Source organism: Harmonia axyridis, chromosome 5, assembly GCF_914767665.1.
Source record: "Harmonia axyridis chromosome 5, icHarAxyr1.1, whole genome shotgun sequence".
In the NCBI taxonomy this organism is placed as follows: domain Eukaryota; kingdom Metazoa; phylum Arthropoda; class Insecta; order Coleoptera; family Coccinellidae; genus Harmonia; species Harmonia axyridis.
Window position 1 is genome coordinate 26982511 of NC_059505.1, and position 15603 is coordinate 26998113.

At 35.0% G+C, this 15603-nt stretch overlaps 1 protein-coding gene across 5 annotated transcripts in view; it reads left to right on the plus strand.

The window, feature by feature from the left end:
- LOC123681141 (polypyrimidine tract-binding protein 1) overlaps positions 1–15603 on the plus strand; it is a 592501-nt gene that overhangs the window by 206798 nt on the left and 370100 nt on the right. The window lies entirely within an intron of this gene.

The following is a 15603-nucleotide window of genomic DNA, read 5'->3' on the forward strand; positions in this document are numbered from 1 at the left end:
AGGAAATATCCTTTAGTCTTTAAGAAATCCATGAACTGTTGCCGTATACTGTATGTTGGATTTTTTAGTTCATTTTTTACTAAATTTTTGATGTTTTTCAGTATTTTTTGAAGTCTGTATTGCAATTACCGCTGTTATTTTTTCAATAATAACATTGCTGTCATGACATATTCTATTTATGAGCGAAACATTCTTTTATATTCATCGCTTATTATCATCAATGAAAATTCAATCTGTGTCAACAAAAAATTTTATATTAAAAAAAAAACATATGCACACTGGGTTCTATCTGAAATAAAGGAAATTTGAATTCAATCTTCCAAAATGAGGCAAGAAAACTGTACCTCACGCTGACAAAAAACTCAAGATTTCGATGTACAAATCTCCTTCCTCCACCTATGTGGTTTTTCTTGCTTTATCATCCAATGTGATGCTTAGTTTATTGATCACATCGCTCATAAATGTGACATGTTTCGAAAATGAACTTTCCAGTCATGTTTCCATTGACGTTGTTCTCGTCACATCCACGAATCAGTAAAAGTGTCCGAAGTGAATTAAAACGGTGATACCATCTGAAATCGACCATTCAACGTTTCACCTGAAAGTTTTTCTATCAGTCAAACCCGGAAAACTGTTGCACATTCTCGTTTAATTTCCGTTCCGGTGAATGGTAAAGCCGTGTTAGCTGGACATGATAAAGACCCGTTTGAATATTTAACGCACGTGATATTCCGGAAAGTAGATGAAAAGTTCTAATTTGGCAAATGGATGACTGCAAATCAGAGCTCTAGATCGGCATTTCATTAGCACGAACTGGATTGATTCATTATTTCGTACGTTTTTGGGAGAGAACCGTCGGAATGTATGGGATTTCGTTTTGCTCCTTTCTTTGGGATCGAGCAGAGACAAGATTTCAATGTCTGATTATTGTTGAGGCTTTTCCAATAGGAATTATACGATTCGAAATGCTTATATTATTTATTTATTACAAACAGCAGAGCCAATTTTCCAAGATATACAACATTACATAATTAAAAAAATTAACAAAAATTTTTGAACCTAGAGAAAAAATCAAAGAGAAAAAATACGAACAAGAACAGTTGACAAGTTCAAAAGCCTCAAAATATCTTTTGGGACTAAGTAGAGTCATTCGGGGCAACTGTGCGCACTTTTGCCTTTCGAGTCGCACTGCTTTTAAAATACTGAAGTAAGATTAATTAAAATGAGTTTATCGTATAGAGCATTTACAGATCTTTAAATGGAGAAATACAATCGGGTAAATACAAAGCTTTTCCTTTCGCAAAAAACGATTAAAAAGAAAAACTCGAGTTGCGTTTACTTGCCCCGTATTGCGGGTAACTGTGCGCACGGGGTAAGTAAACGCATGTAGTGTAGGTGCGGACGTATTCCCAAATGAAACACACAAACAATACAAATGAAAGTATTATTATTATATTTTGAATATATACATATTATATTTTCATATTAGAAGATATAGGACTCGTCTTTTTCTGTTTCTCAGTCAAATAAGCTCTTCGGCTCTAGCTATTTGTTGCTCTGTCACTGGTACTCGTTCGGGATTTTTCCTTATATTTGTGCGCGGTATGATTATTTTGTTGAATAAAGAATGATGTACAAAAAAAAAGGTGAAATGAAAGATCACTGGGGCACGTGTACGATGCGCACACTTACCCGCGCACACTTTCCCCACTCAGCCATATTAAGAATAACACCGGCTACCACTTGAGGAAACAATCGTAACCTCAAAATTATTTCACAAATAATCAGATAAACCAATAACAATCGAATGCAATAGTTCTTACAAGACATAATCATAATCTTAAACGTAACAGGATTTGCGGAAACGATGAAATCTAATGTTTGAATGGGCAAATTAGGTTATTTCGAAATAGGAAATTAACGGGACCTCGTACGGCTTTGTATTTTGTAAAAACTAATTCGCCACTGAGGTAGTTGTGTTTCACCCAAACTAACCTTGTTTCCCCCATTCTTCGTTTCGGAGATTTATGCAGTGCGCACACTTACCCACTGCGCTCAGTTACCCCGAATGACTCTATAGATATCTGAAATAGGTCAATTTCAGATGTATTTGCCCCTTTTATGGTTTGTTCAATAGGATTTTTCATGGCATAGTTAGTGGGGTTATAGTCGAGTAGTCGACATACAAGAGATCCCTATATCTAAGGAATACATTTTTTGCATTCAGTTTTATCTTAGACAGTAAATATTCACAATCAATGGCAATATAATGCAGCGAAGATTCTTTCGAGGTCAAAGAACAGGAAAAAGTCGCTGGGGGCCGGATCTGGCGAATACGGTGAATGCAGAAGCAATTCGAAGCCCAATTCATGCAATTTTGTCATTGTTTTCATTGATTTGTGACACGGCGCATTTTCTCGATGAAACAGCAACTTTTCTTTACTCAAATGGGGCCATTTTTTAACGATTTAATTCTTAAACGATCCAATAACGCTATATAATACTCGCTGTTGATGGTCTGACCCTTTTGGAGGTAATCAATGAATATTATGCCTTGCGCATTCCAGAATACTGATGGCATAACCTTGCCAGCTAACTGTTGTGTTTTTCCTAGTTTTGGATTCGGTTCATCGTGTGCAGTTCAGTCAGCTGACTGTCGATTGGACTTCGGAGTGAAATGATGGAGCCATGTTTCATCCATTGTCACATATCGACGCAAAAATTCAGGTTTATCGAACTTAAACCACTTCAAACACTGTTCAGAATCATTAACACGTTGTTGCTTTTGATCGATTGTGAGCTAGCGCGGCTCCCTTTTTCCACACAGCATTCTCATGTACAAATATTCGTGAATGATATGATGTACACGTTCAGATGATATCTTCACAATGTCAGCTATCTCGATCAACTTCACTTTACGGTCATTCAAAACTTTTTTGTAAACTTTTTCGATTTTTTCTTCAGTTACAACCTCTTTTGCGCGTCCACTGCGTTCGCCGTCTTCGGTGCTCATTTCACCACATTTAAACTTAGAATACCAATCAATAATGGTTGATTATCCTGGTGAAGACCCCGGAAACTCTTCATCAAGCCAAGATTTTGCTTCAACTGTATTATTTCCCTTCAAAAAGCTATATTTTATCAGCACAAGAAATATTTTTTTTTTCCTTTTTGAAATAACAAAAGTAGCTACACTCACAACGCAATATCTCTCAAACTAATGGTCGGACTGCTGTCAAATTTTGTCACGTATCGTTTGAAGGTTGGTACTAACTAAAAATCATATGGATTTAATACTAGCACCGCCAACTGTGCATCAGACCGGGGACTTTTTATTTGGCCTAATATGTTCAATACTCAATGTCACTACGATATTGAGTCACAGCAACCCAAAGCAAATCATCGAAAACCCTGGTCAAATTGAACGAATTGCCCTTCCAACTATTTGACCACCTAGTTTATTCTCCTGATCTGGATTCCAGTCATTACTGGCTATTTGTAGACCAAGAAGTGATTGCCTAGGTTGAAGCATAAACATATTTCGAAAGCAAAAACGAATCTTTTGTGATAATAGTAATTTACGTAACAAGTCCGGAAAATAGGGTTTTTTTGGACGAATAGACAAAATTCCAGGACGAGCGTGAGCGAGTCCTGGAAGTCTGTGAGTCCAAAAAAAACATTTTCGGGCGTGTTGCGTACAATATTTTTTCGGCAACCATGTAAAATAACACTATCGCTGCTGCTTTCCATATTTTATTGCGATTGCGATAAAAAAACATGCAAATTTTTGACAACTAATTTCATATGAACTGTCAGCCGTTATCTCGGTTGCTATGAATTCTATGATTCTTTTCCGGCCTAGTCCGGGAAGTACGTACTTCCCGGACTAGGCCGGGAAATGCTACTTTCTCAGAGAAAAAGCGTCCGGGAAGTAAGCACTTCCCGGACGGTTGCCGAAAAAAGTTATTGAAAATAGGGCAACGTTGGAGTGTATATATAACATTCGAAGGCAACTATGTTAACAAATAAAGTAAATTTTTTAAGAAAAATGTATTTTTACTGATTGAGCTCGAAACTTATTGGGTGAAGTGTAAATATCAGAAGACTCATCTGAAATTGTTTCAGCTTTCTCAGTCTACCAAGACAATTTCGATACTGATCGAGAAATCAAGATGTGCAATATCCATCTACAATTTGTTGGTTATGAGAGATAAGCATTCCAATGAAACTGGAGGTAACCCCACAATCCTCCCCGGCTTAGAAATCTCCTGCCTCCCAGCATCCTCCTTGGAATCGTCAGAAACCGCAAACGTTTTCCCTCATTCTAAAATTCGCAACAATCCCGGAGAGAATTAATGTAGTGCCCAAAAAATAAATTACCAAGGGGCTTAAGATGAATTACACTAATGAACGCCACATGGATCGGACGGAAGTTACCTCAAACGCGGCTGCGTTGAGGTGCAAAAAAATTCAACCCCTAACGACCTCCAGGGTTGAAGTCAGTTAATTATGCTGTTCTCGTCGGACATTTTCCGGCATCCGACAGAAATTGTTGGTAAAGCGGAAAGACTATTCGAAACTTCCGATCTGAGCGGCGCCACGGTTTTGTTATGAGCAGTGGAGGCAGAAGGTTCGCTTGGAAAAATCGTCGTAAATTCAACATGAAGCTTCCATTTTTGCGTGGTCTTACAAGATGCCGATTATTTCATAATTCTATGTGTATTTTGCACATTTCCAGGCTGAATTTTCGATATGGGGTGATCACTTTACACTTCAAATTATTGTCCATCACTGGCGACTTGTATTTTGACCAGTAGGAAATGCCTAAAAGGATAATATCTCACTTGCGTTCGTTTTATTATGGGTTTGTTTGTTTTCAACACATTATTAATCTCAGAAACTGTGTTAAGAATTCCGTAATCATTATTCCTTGAAGAAATAATTATAATAATAATAATAATATTAGTTTGATATACATTAGTAGTTATTGTATTTAGTGTGATGGTTTATAGTAGATACGACTGTTCTAAGCATTCCCAAACTTTTTTCGTGCATAGGCGTACAACTTTGCTTCCGACGTTTTTCTCCTAAATTCGAGGATTTATGAAAAACTGGTAATACATTTCTCTGATTCTGTAGTTATTCCGTTCATTCTTCCACATCATGTAGAACAAAATCGTGCAAAAATATATCAGAAACGCACAGTTTTCATGGTTATATTTTATTATTATATGTTGGTACTCTGAACTTTCCGCCACGGCTTCATCTGTCAATTCATCAATTTGCTTTAAAGAAATCAGTTCTGCCAACCAACATTTTTCAGTGCAAAAATCACTAAATGATATTTATGGAAATATTTCATGAATTTCGATGAAAATGAAATGAATTAGAGAAAATAATGTATAATACTCGTACAGAAGGCTCATTCTACCACTCGTTCCTTCAAAAACTCGCCACTTCGTGGCTCGTTTTTGAATTTTGAACTCGTGGAAGAATATCAATGCCTTCTGCACTTGTATTATAAATAACTATTATTTTAACATTTACTTTTGATGCAATTGTGTTGGAAACATCAAATAATTCTGTGTTTTTATGACAAGCCCTTTGTAGGTCAACTAGGTAATTCAGGTCCATTTTAACCGTGAGGTAGAACTTTCAAATTGTTCTAACTTGCCCGGTTAATATCCCGGTTTACCAAAATAAGAAACATCCAATATTGAACATAACATGTATAAATGTTATTTCAGGAAAACTTAATTTTCAGTGGAAATTATATAGTTAATAGACAACTCTAAACTATATCCCGTTTTTCATTTCATGAAATTACATGGAATCATCATTATCAAATTTCCAAAACTAGAGCATGTAATCCAAGGCCTGATCCAATCCACATCCTATATATGTATATCTATGCCAACCAGCGTTGGATATCCCCAGGCTACATTGAGGTACACCCCAGCGAACTCCGTTTTCCAAACGTACCTGTTTGCATATTATTCATTTTCAATTAGTTGCCCACATTTGCTGACCTGTTGAAGTGGAAATATCGCGCGATTCGCTTTTATCTACCGGTATATTATGAGTTTCCGTACAGATAGGTACATATCATAACTTGCTCATAGATTCCCAGATATTAGGCAATGCAATGGCTGCATCCGGGCTTTTGAAAGATATTTATGTATGTGGATGGTTTATCAAGATTATGGCTACTTTGATCACGGAACCAGGTCAGTTCGTGACCAAGAAGCGTAGAATACATGGTGTCGATGCTTTCTCACGAATGCTTATTATAATTTTTGCCAAAAATCCGTGCCTAGAACTGTCATATTGGTGAATATTTCCCTCCTGTCAAAAATTCTATGTATGTGGAGAACAATTATCGAAAATTACAGCGATAATTGCATTGTAGGAAGCGAAACAGCACTGCGATAATTGTTCTGTTCATAAATGCATAGTTTCTATGCATCTTACACAGTTCGAATCTATGGCAATTCCATTCTAAATCAGTAATGTAACAGTATTCGGGAAATATTCCCCCGAATTACACTCGTGCATCAAAATGACCGGATAATTTCGCATTCCAGCGTGTTTTCTTTGAAAAACTGCATTCTTTCTCCAAAAATGAAAATGAACTCATGCAGTTTTTATGACAACACGCTGTCATGCAAAATTATCGGTAATTTTGATGCACTTGTACAATTACTCATGATAATTTCACTCTGCAAACGGTGGTGAATACCGCACACTTAGGGAAAGTGGTCTCGTGTCAAATTGGCTGAAGTTTTGATATGTTATAGTCCAAGTGATTTCAAACAAAAAGTTCGAATGGCAAAAGATTTTCCATGGGCTAGTTTTGATGTTTGCTTAAGGCCTCTGAAAATTCTCATTTGTTCTTCATTGTTAAACAACACAAAACGTTATTCTGGATAATCATCACCATTCTGAAAAAATCAGTCATTAATATAAGATACTATTAAAAGCACTGTTCTTTGGTATTGTATAGCGTCAAAACTAGCCTACAGAAAAAATTTTGCCGTTTTGTTTGGAGTGAATTGGATTGCCCCTAATAAAGTGGTCAGTATCCTTTATAAATGCTTACGTTATTCAGAAATGAATTGAATAAAATTACTGTTTAATTCTGAGAATTACCGTTTGAAAACTTGGTCTGTCTGGACTAGGGCTGGGAATCATGAATGAATGATTTGAATATTCGAATAATCATTGAATAATTATTCGAATAATTGCATTTTGATCATGAATATTCACTGAATAGTTGAATAATCAATGACTACTTTTCTATTCATGAATAATCAGTGAATAGTCGAGTATTCACTGAATAGTTGAATAATCAATGACTACTTTTCTATTCATGAATAATCAGTGAATAGTTGAGTATTCACTGATTATTCAGTGAATAGTTTTCTATTCAGTGAGTAGTTGGATATTTATGAAGTTACGAATGAAAGTTTGAATGATCACTTGACTCATTATTCAGGAATGATTAAAACAAGGTTTTGTGATTCACTACGGACAAATCGTTTTATTGATATTAAAATTACTGGAAATTACATAATATTGAAATTGATAGATACAATTGAATTAAAATTATAAATGAACTCCTGTCAGTGTTCGGAATCCAAACAAACAAATTGTCGTTCAAATTAGTACGTTGTCGTTGAAGAAATTGGCTCATTTTGATAAATAAGATTATTTGAGGAACGATTTTACTATTAATTTATAGACAGAAGGAACGAGATCAATGCCGTAAGTTCGAACTTGAGGTTCAACTAATAAACACGGCTTTTTACAAAATCTGGGGAATGATACAGGATTCAAAGTTACTGGTATTAACCTCGTTCCTTCTGTCTATCAATTAATACTGAAATCGTTCCTCAAATACTCTTATTTATGAAAATAAGCCAATTCCTTCAACGAGACCGTACTAATTTAAATGACAATTTATTTGTTTGGATTCCGAACACTGACAGGAGAACCAAAAATGGTGGTGTGTGACGTCACACTAATAGAGCGTATATGGCGAGAGGCAAAACACCAAAACGATCATACCACGTCGCAAAAGGTATATTCACTCATCAAAACGCTCGGACTTTATTGGTTCATTAAAACATGAGTTTAATCACTGAATATTGACTGAATATTCATTGAATAATCACTGACTAATCATTGAATAATCACTGAATAATCATTGAATAATCACTGAATAATCAAGCATGAATATTTGTTTGAATGAATTATTCGAATAATCGAATAAATTTATGGATGAATATTCGAATACAAAAAGGCGAAAAAGTCCCAGCCCTAGTCTGGACCATACATTCACTCACTTATTTCCGAGCCAGTAAGAACACTTTTTTTTTTCTAAAAAATTAGATTTATTCAACAATAATAAGTAATTACCTTCAAGAGTGATACATAAAATCCAAAGCTCTTTCAATTTTTCATTACCTTTTATGTAGCAATATCTATGCTTTTCAAATAGGCTTTAACCTCTGCAATTTATTTCGTCATAAGAAGTCAGATTTCTTCATTGGAGCACCTTTTAACCGATGTTATCGATGAAGCAGAATAATAACAAACCTTCGTTTGGTATGCAAACTTTTTTCCCATAAAAAATAGGGATTCACGGCTTGACTATTGAAGCTACTTGACTTGGGATTCAAGCTACTTCACTTGAGCTCAAGTTCAAGTCAAGTAGTAGTTTTTCAATGTTAAGTCTTCTTATTAGGTACATTTATTAGGCTGAGCCTGACGGTCCGTGCTCGAAAAACGTTTGGCTTCAGTCCTATTCTGACGCTTGAATCAGGCGTGGAATTAACTAACATAATTTTATATGTTTCATTATTCAACTAAAAAGAATAAACACCGCTTTGGTAATTCTACCTCATGTTTTGTTGCTTATATGATAGTATTAATACAGAAAATGTGCTATTTATCTCTCAAAAATGAATTAAATTTTTCTCAAAAATAACTTACTGAAACAAATCCAAAAAAGCATTGTGTATTAGTTCACACATTTATCAGCAATCAATCCAGACATTAACATGAAAATAGGCGTCGTAATAGACAGAAAAACACCTAGTGTAATGAGGTGTTGATAGACTTGCATTATAATATTTGAGACATAGGAACTTTGAGGCTTCATTTGTAGTCTCTTCATTTTAGCAGTGCCATGACGTTTACCAAACTAAGCCTATTTTGATTGGAATAGAAACGTCAAATTTGAATTAAAACCACAATGACACAAGGGATACATGCATTCATGCATAGCAGTATGGCGATCAAGATTTTTAACGTGTCAATCAGTAGATACCCAGAAGTTTTTGGTTGGTATAAAAAATCTCAAAAGATATGACGTCATTTCATTCTAATGTTAAGAATATACATTTAAAAAATATGAATATTTCAATAAAAATCGTAAACATCGTTCTAAGATGAACAAACCTATTAGGTGTCTTCATCCTCCTAAGAGCATTGTGAAGTTAAAAAAAATACCTGATCACCTTCAAAGCAATGTTTTTGTCTAATCTTGTGTAATCCCGTGTATAATCATAAACAAAGGCAACGCTCCACGGCAGAAGAAAACGCTTTCTCTTATATTCATTTCTTCCACCATAAATAAACACTCAGATAAGGTTAAGAACGTGTGTTACATTCTAAAGGTGTTGGTCTTCGAGAACTCCTGCTATTTGAATGGCGAACCACGATCGAAAACATCCTCGAGGCTAGCCGTGATGTACTCGACGATATTACCGTGGGTACTCTCGATTTCTGTGGTCCGCGACCTTTGAGTTGTATCAATTTGTAACGTGGTTGCCAGATTTGAGTACAAATCGTGATATTATTGAACGCATTTTGAGTTCGCGCAATTAGAAAGGCAGAACAACAATCATCTTATGCCTTCAATTAAATATGAAATAAATTGACGGATGGTATAGCTCTGTTACCAAAAAGTAGCAATGAAAAACCTTGACGTTGATAATTTGGTTTTATTAGTTTCGAATATTCCAGTGACCACCAACTTGCCGATGGTGATGCGTAAATAATGTTACTTTGATTTAATTTCAATATCGCTTATTGACGCTTATTGACATTGACTGATGATGTTCAAACATGTATGGCGATTGATTCAATACTGGCCGAATTAGGTAGGAAATCAATAACCAATTACAAATTGAAGAAATTACATATTTTCAATGGAAGTATTGACAAACCAATACATGTATATCGCTTCACCGATGATAAACCTTATCTTCATCCATTCAACGCTATGGTTTGGTAGTTTGAGCGAAATGATGACTGTTTGAATTCTATTGAGAAGAAATTATTTGATTGATTATTTGGTAGTTTACTGATTGCGTTTTCTCTGATTGGTTAACAAGTAAAGGATATACAACTTTGTCTATTCTGGTTTAGGACGTATTCATAGTCATTGACATTTTTTCTGAGTTCCTGTATTGAAACCTGGAAGTAGAAGTCAAGATAAATAATTTTTCAAAGCTTATGTGGCTTTCACTATGTATGATATGAGTTGAGACATGTTTTATTGGGCGCCGATCGTTGAACGAGATGATACATTTTCAAATACTCATCATGGCAACCTCCATTAAGAAAAGTTAATCGACTATTCGTCGTATTATAGACTAATTTTTAGAGTGGTACCAAGTAAGGCTTAATACTTGGTAGCGGCACTCTTGTATCGTATAAAGAAAATTGATTTTCAAATTTATCTATAATTCGACGAACAGTGAGTGTATTACCTGAAGAAATTCGTCTATAAATTTTTCTTTAATTTTTCTCAGCATTCGCAAATTAGCATTAATTTTGATGTAATATACCCACAAGCTTCAAGTTTCTAAAAAGTCTAACATAGGCTCAGAGTGGTCATTGTATGTTTGAATTGTATTATTTTCCACCCCATTCATGTGTTAGATGTCGAACTGACATCTAATCAATATGTTTTTATGAATTTCCATACTCTTCAATCTTGATTATCAATGCCAAAATAATTTTTCATTTATTAATCACTTTTCTAAACAAAAATTTCAAAAGACATTCCCAAAAATATCTCATTTTTTTTTCTGATAAAGCTATGAAACTGATTCCGATAAAGACCTTTTTTATTTTGCCATCCGATATGAGCACACAAAATTTCATGATAATGTGGTCAATGCCATCTGAGCTATCCAGCTCTTGAAAAAAAAAATTTCCTTAAATTTTGCATAAACCTTCTCATGTACCTTCTGGTTTTCCTTTCACTGAGAAAATAAAATTTCAGATGGCTATAACATTTGTCCAAAATTATCGTGCTTACGACAGGGCGCAGGGTGATGAAATTGTGTTGTGTTCAGGAAGGGGCATGCAAAAGGACCAAATATCAAACATTATTATTTACTGCTCAAAGAGTAATCATCAATTATTGAACATTTCTTTTTTTGTTTCAGGTAAGACCAACATCCTCATGGAAGTGAAATAGTACCACCATAAGTAAGTGTCAATATTATCAATTTTCGGGTTATGTGAATATTTAAGGAATTCACCCATAAAAAATGTTCTGAGGTTGGCCAACTCCTATCAAAGAAATACATAATTGGGAAACCTGGTATAGATTTGGATTGGTCATAGTATTCATTTTTTGAGCTGCAGTTTGATCAAACCATTCAGTTACATTGCTTGAATGATGCAAGTTTTTTATAAGCGAATTTTGCATAATCGAAGATGAAAATCAAGTATTTTCAGGTATAAATCGGAAAAAAATTAGGTTTAAATGTTGAAAAAACTCAATGTCTGAAATTTTAAATCATGGAAAGTTTGGAAGTGGTACCAAGTACATATCGGTACTTGGTATTGGTACTGATGTGTCGTTGAAGAAAATCCTTTTTCAAACCTGTCTACAATACTGTGAATAGTGAATTCCTCTCAATATTCACAAATGACCATTGATTATGATGAAATAATTCAACAATTTCCAAACTTTGTTGAAGTTCGAATCTTTCCATGATTAAATTGTATAACCTACATAACACAAATAATACAAGGAATTAAAAAAAAAGTGATACACAATGTTGCCATTATAACCATTTTAAACTGTATCATTCCTATTGGAAACCCCTCAATATTTATATTCCAAGAAAAGGTTGAATAAAATTGAACCATTTCTAATTGAAATATACATACAAGCAACCTAATATCCCGTCGATATGAAATCTGAGATCACTCCTTCTGAAGATATCGTTACCAAGACCACCAGGTCTTTCCGAACAGTTTTAGATTCGCATTCATTTCAACCCGGAGCAAAGCCAAGAACCAAGTTCAACCACCTCGACTCGAGAACTGCTAATTCTCTGGGAAACCAGTTTCAGTTCCTCCGTTCCTGTCAGGTTGACGGTCAACCGTGGCCAGTGGCATTCGTGAAGGCCAGTTCCCCTGACCTGTTGATATAATTGATCTAGTAGCCATGTCCACGGTTACTCATCTATGAAATGTCGCAGTCGTTCTATTACGTTTGCTCCCAAAAACCTGTTACATTAGATTTTTTACCCAATATTTATGAAGAGTCGTTTGTATCAGATGAGGATATTCAATGGAACTTAATCGCAACTAAATTATTTCCCTTTTGACTATTGTATTTCCTCTCCCAAATACCGCTGATGTATTGCTCTTATCATTTCAGTTTCTACTCAGTTTATAAATATATTTTTATGATTTTTTATTTTATTTTATATATAAAAATTGTTTATATTCAGTATTCAATTCAATTTTATTCATCCTGTTTTTCACACATGAATATATCAAATATAAAGGAGCAGCAATACGACGTCTAAGCAAGAATGCTTGTATACTGCCCTATTATATCCTGCCTTAATTACAAATAAATTATAAATTCTCCTTAATTGAATAAAATGCACACTTTTGCGAAAACGATAAAAATAACCAAACAACTCGAAGAAAAAAATTAAAAAAAAAATATATTGAGAAAACCTTTTTAAGATCATCAAAATAATCTACTATGTACGCCTTGAGTCTTTTTTTATGCATTTTACTTCTCAAATTGAATCCAACCCTTATAACAACCGGAAGAAGATCATACAATTTTTTACCATAATATGATTGACTATGTTGTAAACTTGTCTTACAGAAAAACGGAACTTTCAAATGTTCATTTCTGACTTGTCTAGTTAAATAACAATGCTGTATCTTCATATCAAACCTAACCTAACCTTATAAATTGAAATTTGAATATGTATCTTTATCTTAGAAAAGAATGAGAAAAGCACTTAATTAAAGTCAGAAGACATTTAGCGCTCGTTCATTCATGCTGCAATTGTGTCCATTCACTATGAAATAACTGTATATAGGTAAAGGTAGGTATATGTGGTCTCCAAAGATGTAATCCGTGCTCAAAAGCTCATAACTTCACGTCAATTCCTTCTTCATTTTTTTCGTTATTCTGCTTAACTTTTCTATTGATATAAAAATTTTGCACGATGTTGGGAACTGTCGATATAACAACAATATTTTAACTCAGTCGAATTTGTTGTTGTTATTTTTAGATATTTTGGTTGAATTTTCTACAATTTCGCCTGTGATTGTTTCAGTCGGTTCTGAAAACCCATAATACACTACTCCGAGCTGGTCCCACCAAATACTGATCATGACTTTGGAACCGTGAATATTCGGTTTGGTCTTCGATGTGGAAGCATGGCTGGGATATCCCAATGATTTTCTGCGCTTGGAATTATCGTAGTGAATGCATTTTTCTTCTTCAGTCACAATGCGATGAAGAATTACCTTTCTTATTTGCCTTGCAAGCAGCTTTTCACAAGCAAACAAACACCGTTCAACATCTCTCGGCTTCAACTCGTACGGCACCCAATTTCCTTGCTTCTGAATCATTCCCTTGAATTTGGCGTTTTGAAATGGCTTGTTGCGTCACTCCCAATGATCTTGCCAATTCTTGTTGCGTTTGACACGAGTCTTGATCAAGTAACCCTTCCAATTCTGCATCTTCGAACCTTCTCTCTTCCACCGCCATGCAGGTCTTCGACGTCAAAATCACCGTTCTTGAATCATTGAAATCACTCTCGTCACGTTCTTTCACTAATAGCGGCCTCACCATAGGTTTTTGAAAGCATTCGATTTGTCTCAGCCGCAGATTTTTCCATATTGAAGCAGAAAATTAAAAACTCCCGCAAATGACGAAAATTTGGCTCGTAAGCTGACATTTCTAATCGAGAATAACTTTATGATGCAGAAACAAATAGACTAATATGTCGAAGGCGATGTTCACAAATACCCAAGCTTATTGTATGACATCTACGATCTATTAATTTTGACTAACGCTTCTCGCTAAAGCCATCTATTGCAAAACGGCGGAAGCAAGGTTGTACACCTAATATGATTTTGCTGACGCACGAAGCTTGAAACTGTTATTCTTTGTACAAAGTATTATTTATTGTGTTCATTTAAACTTCCTCAGCATGATCTCTTACAGAACTCCATCCTTGTGATGTAATTTTCGATTACTCGCCGGTACATTTCGGGCAATTTCTCATCAATGGTAGGTTTTCAGATTGTCTGAAAATCATCGGCATAAACACGATACTTACAGACATCGTGACGAAATGTTTAGAAACCAAGCACTGAAAATTAGTGTTTGAGTAATTCTTTTTAAGAATTAATTTGCTCTTCAAGAACTTCCATCGCAATTTCGATAAAGAATGTTTCGCACGCCACTGTCGCGGTCCGACCAAGCGTAAAGCCGTAGCAGCAAAAAGTCGTTCAGACGATTATGCAATATGGCAGACCGGCCGGCAAACGCGAGACTATAGACGGGAAGAAAAAGAAAACGAAATGAACCCGACCAGAAACAGAGAGTGTTCCATAAATCTAGATACCTTGGCGTATTCGGAGTATGAAGGATGACTGGTAAATTCGGGCCAGTAAGGCGGCGTTGCCAAATCGTGAGTCGTGGGAGACACAAAGGAGACGCTATCTTGAGATCTTGTCACTGCTTGAATTAACTTCCTCATTTATAATTTCCTTCATTTTTTATGATTTCTCATTTCTGTCGGGTAATTTGCAATAACATTTAAGAAGATATGAAGTCCCCTCAAACAAATTAGTATTTGTTTGATTAAAAAGGAGGGGCATTTAAAATTCTAAATGAACTGCTGACTGATTACTACAACCTTCATTGTTTTTTTAATTTCAAATGTGCTTCTCTTAAAATGTTATTGAACTTTGAATTGAATGCGGAATATTTCTTAAATTGAAGAACTGAAAGTATTTTTCTGTTCTACAAGCAAATTATTGAACCAATAGATCAATTTATTTTCAAGTCCGTATGAAAAACTGTCGAACAGAAGGATTTAGATAAAATAAATTTCCAGAGTATATTCGGATCTTGAATACATACTCCGAATAGGTTCCGTGAATATGGCAGTTCGAAATTTTGTTTTCCTGTTCATTTTTCTAAACTGAAGTAGCGCTCAAGATCGAAATTTGCATTTACATGTATAATGACAATTTCCAACCTCATGCCAAATTTCTTGTTGATCTCTCAACCAAAACCAGAAATTCAAG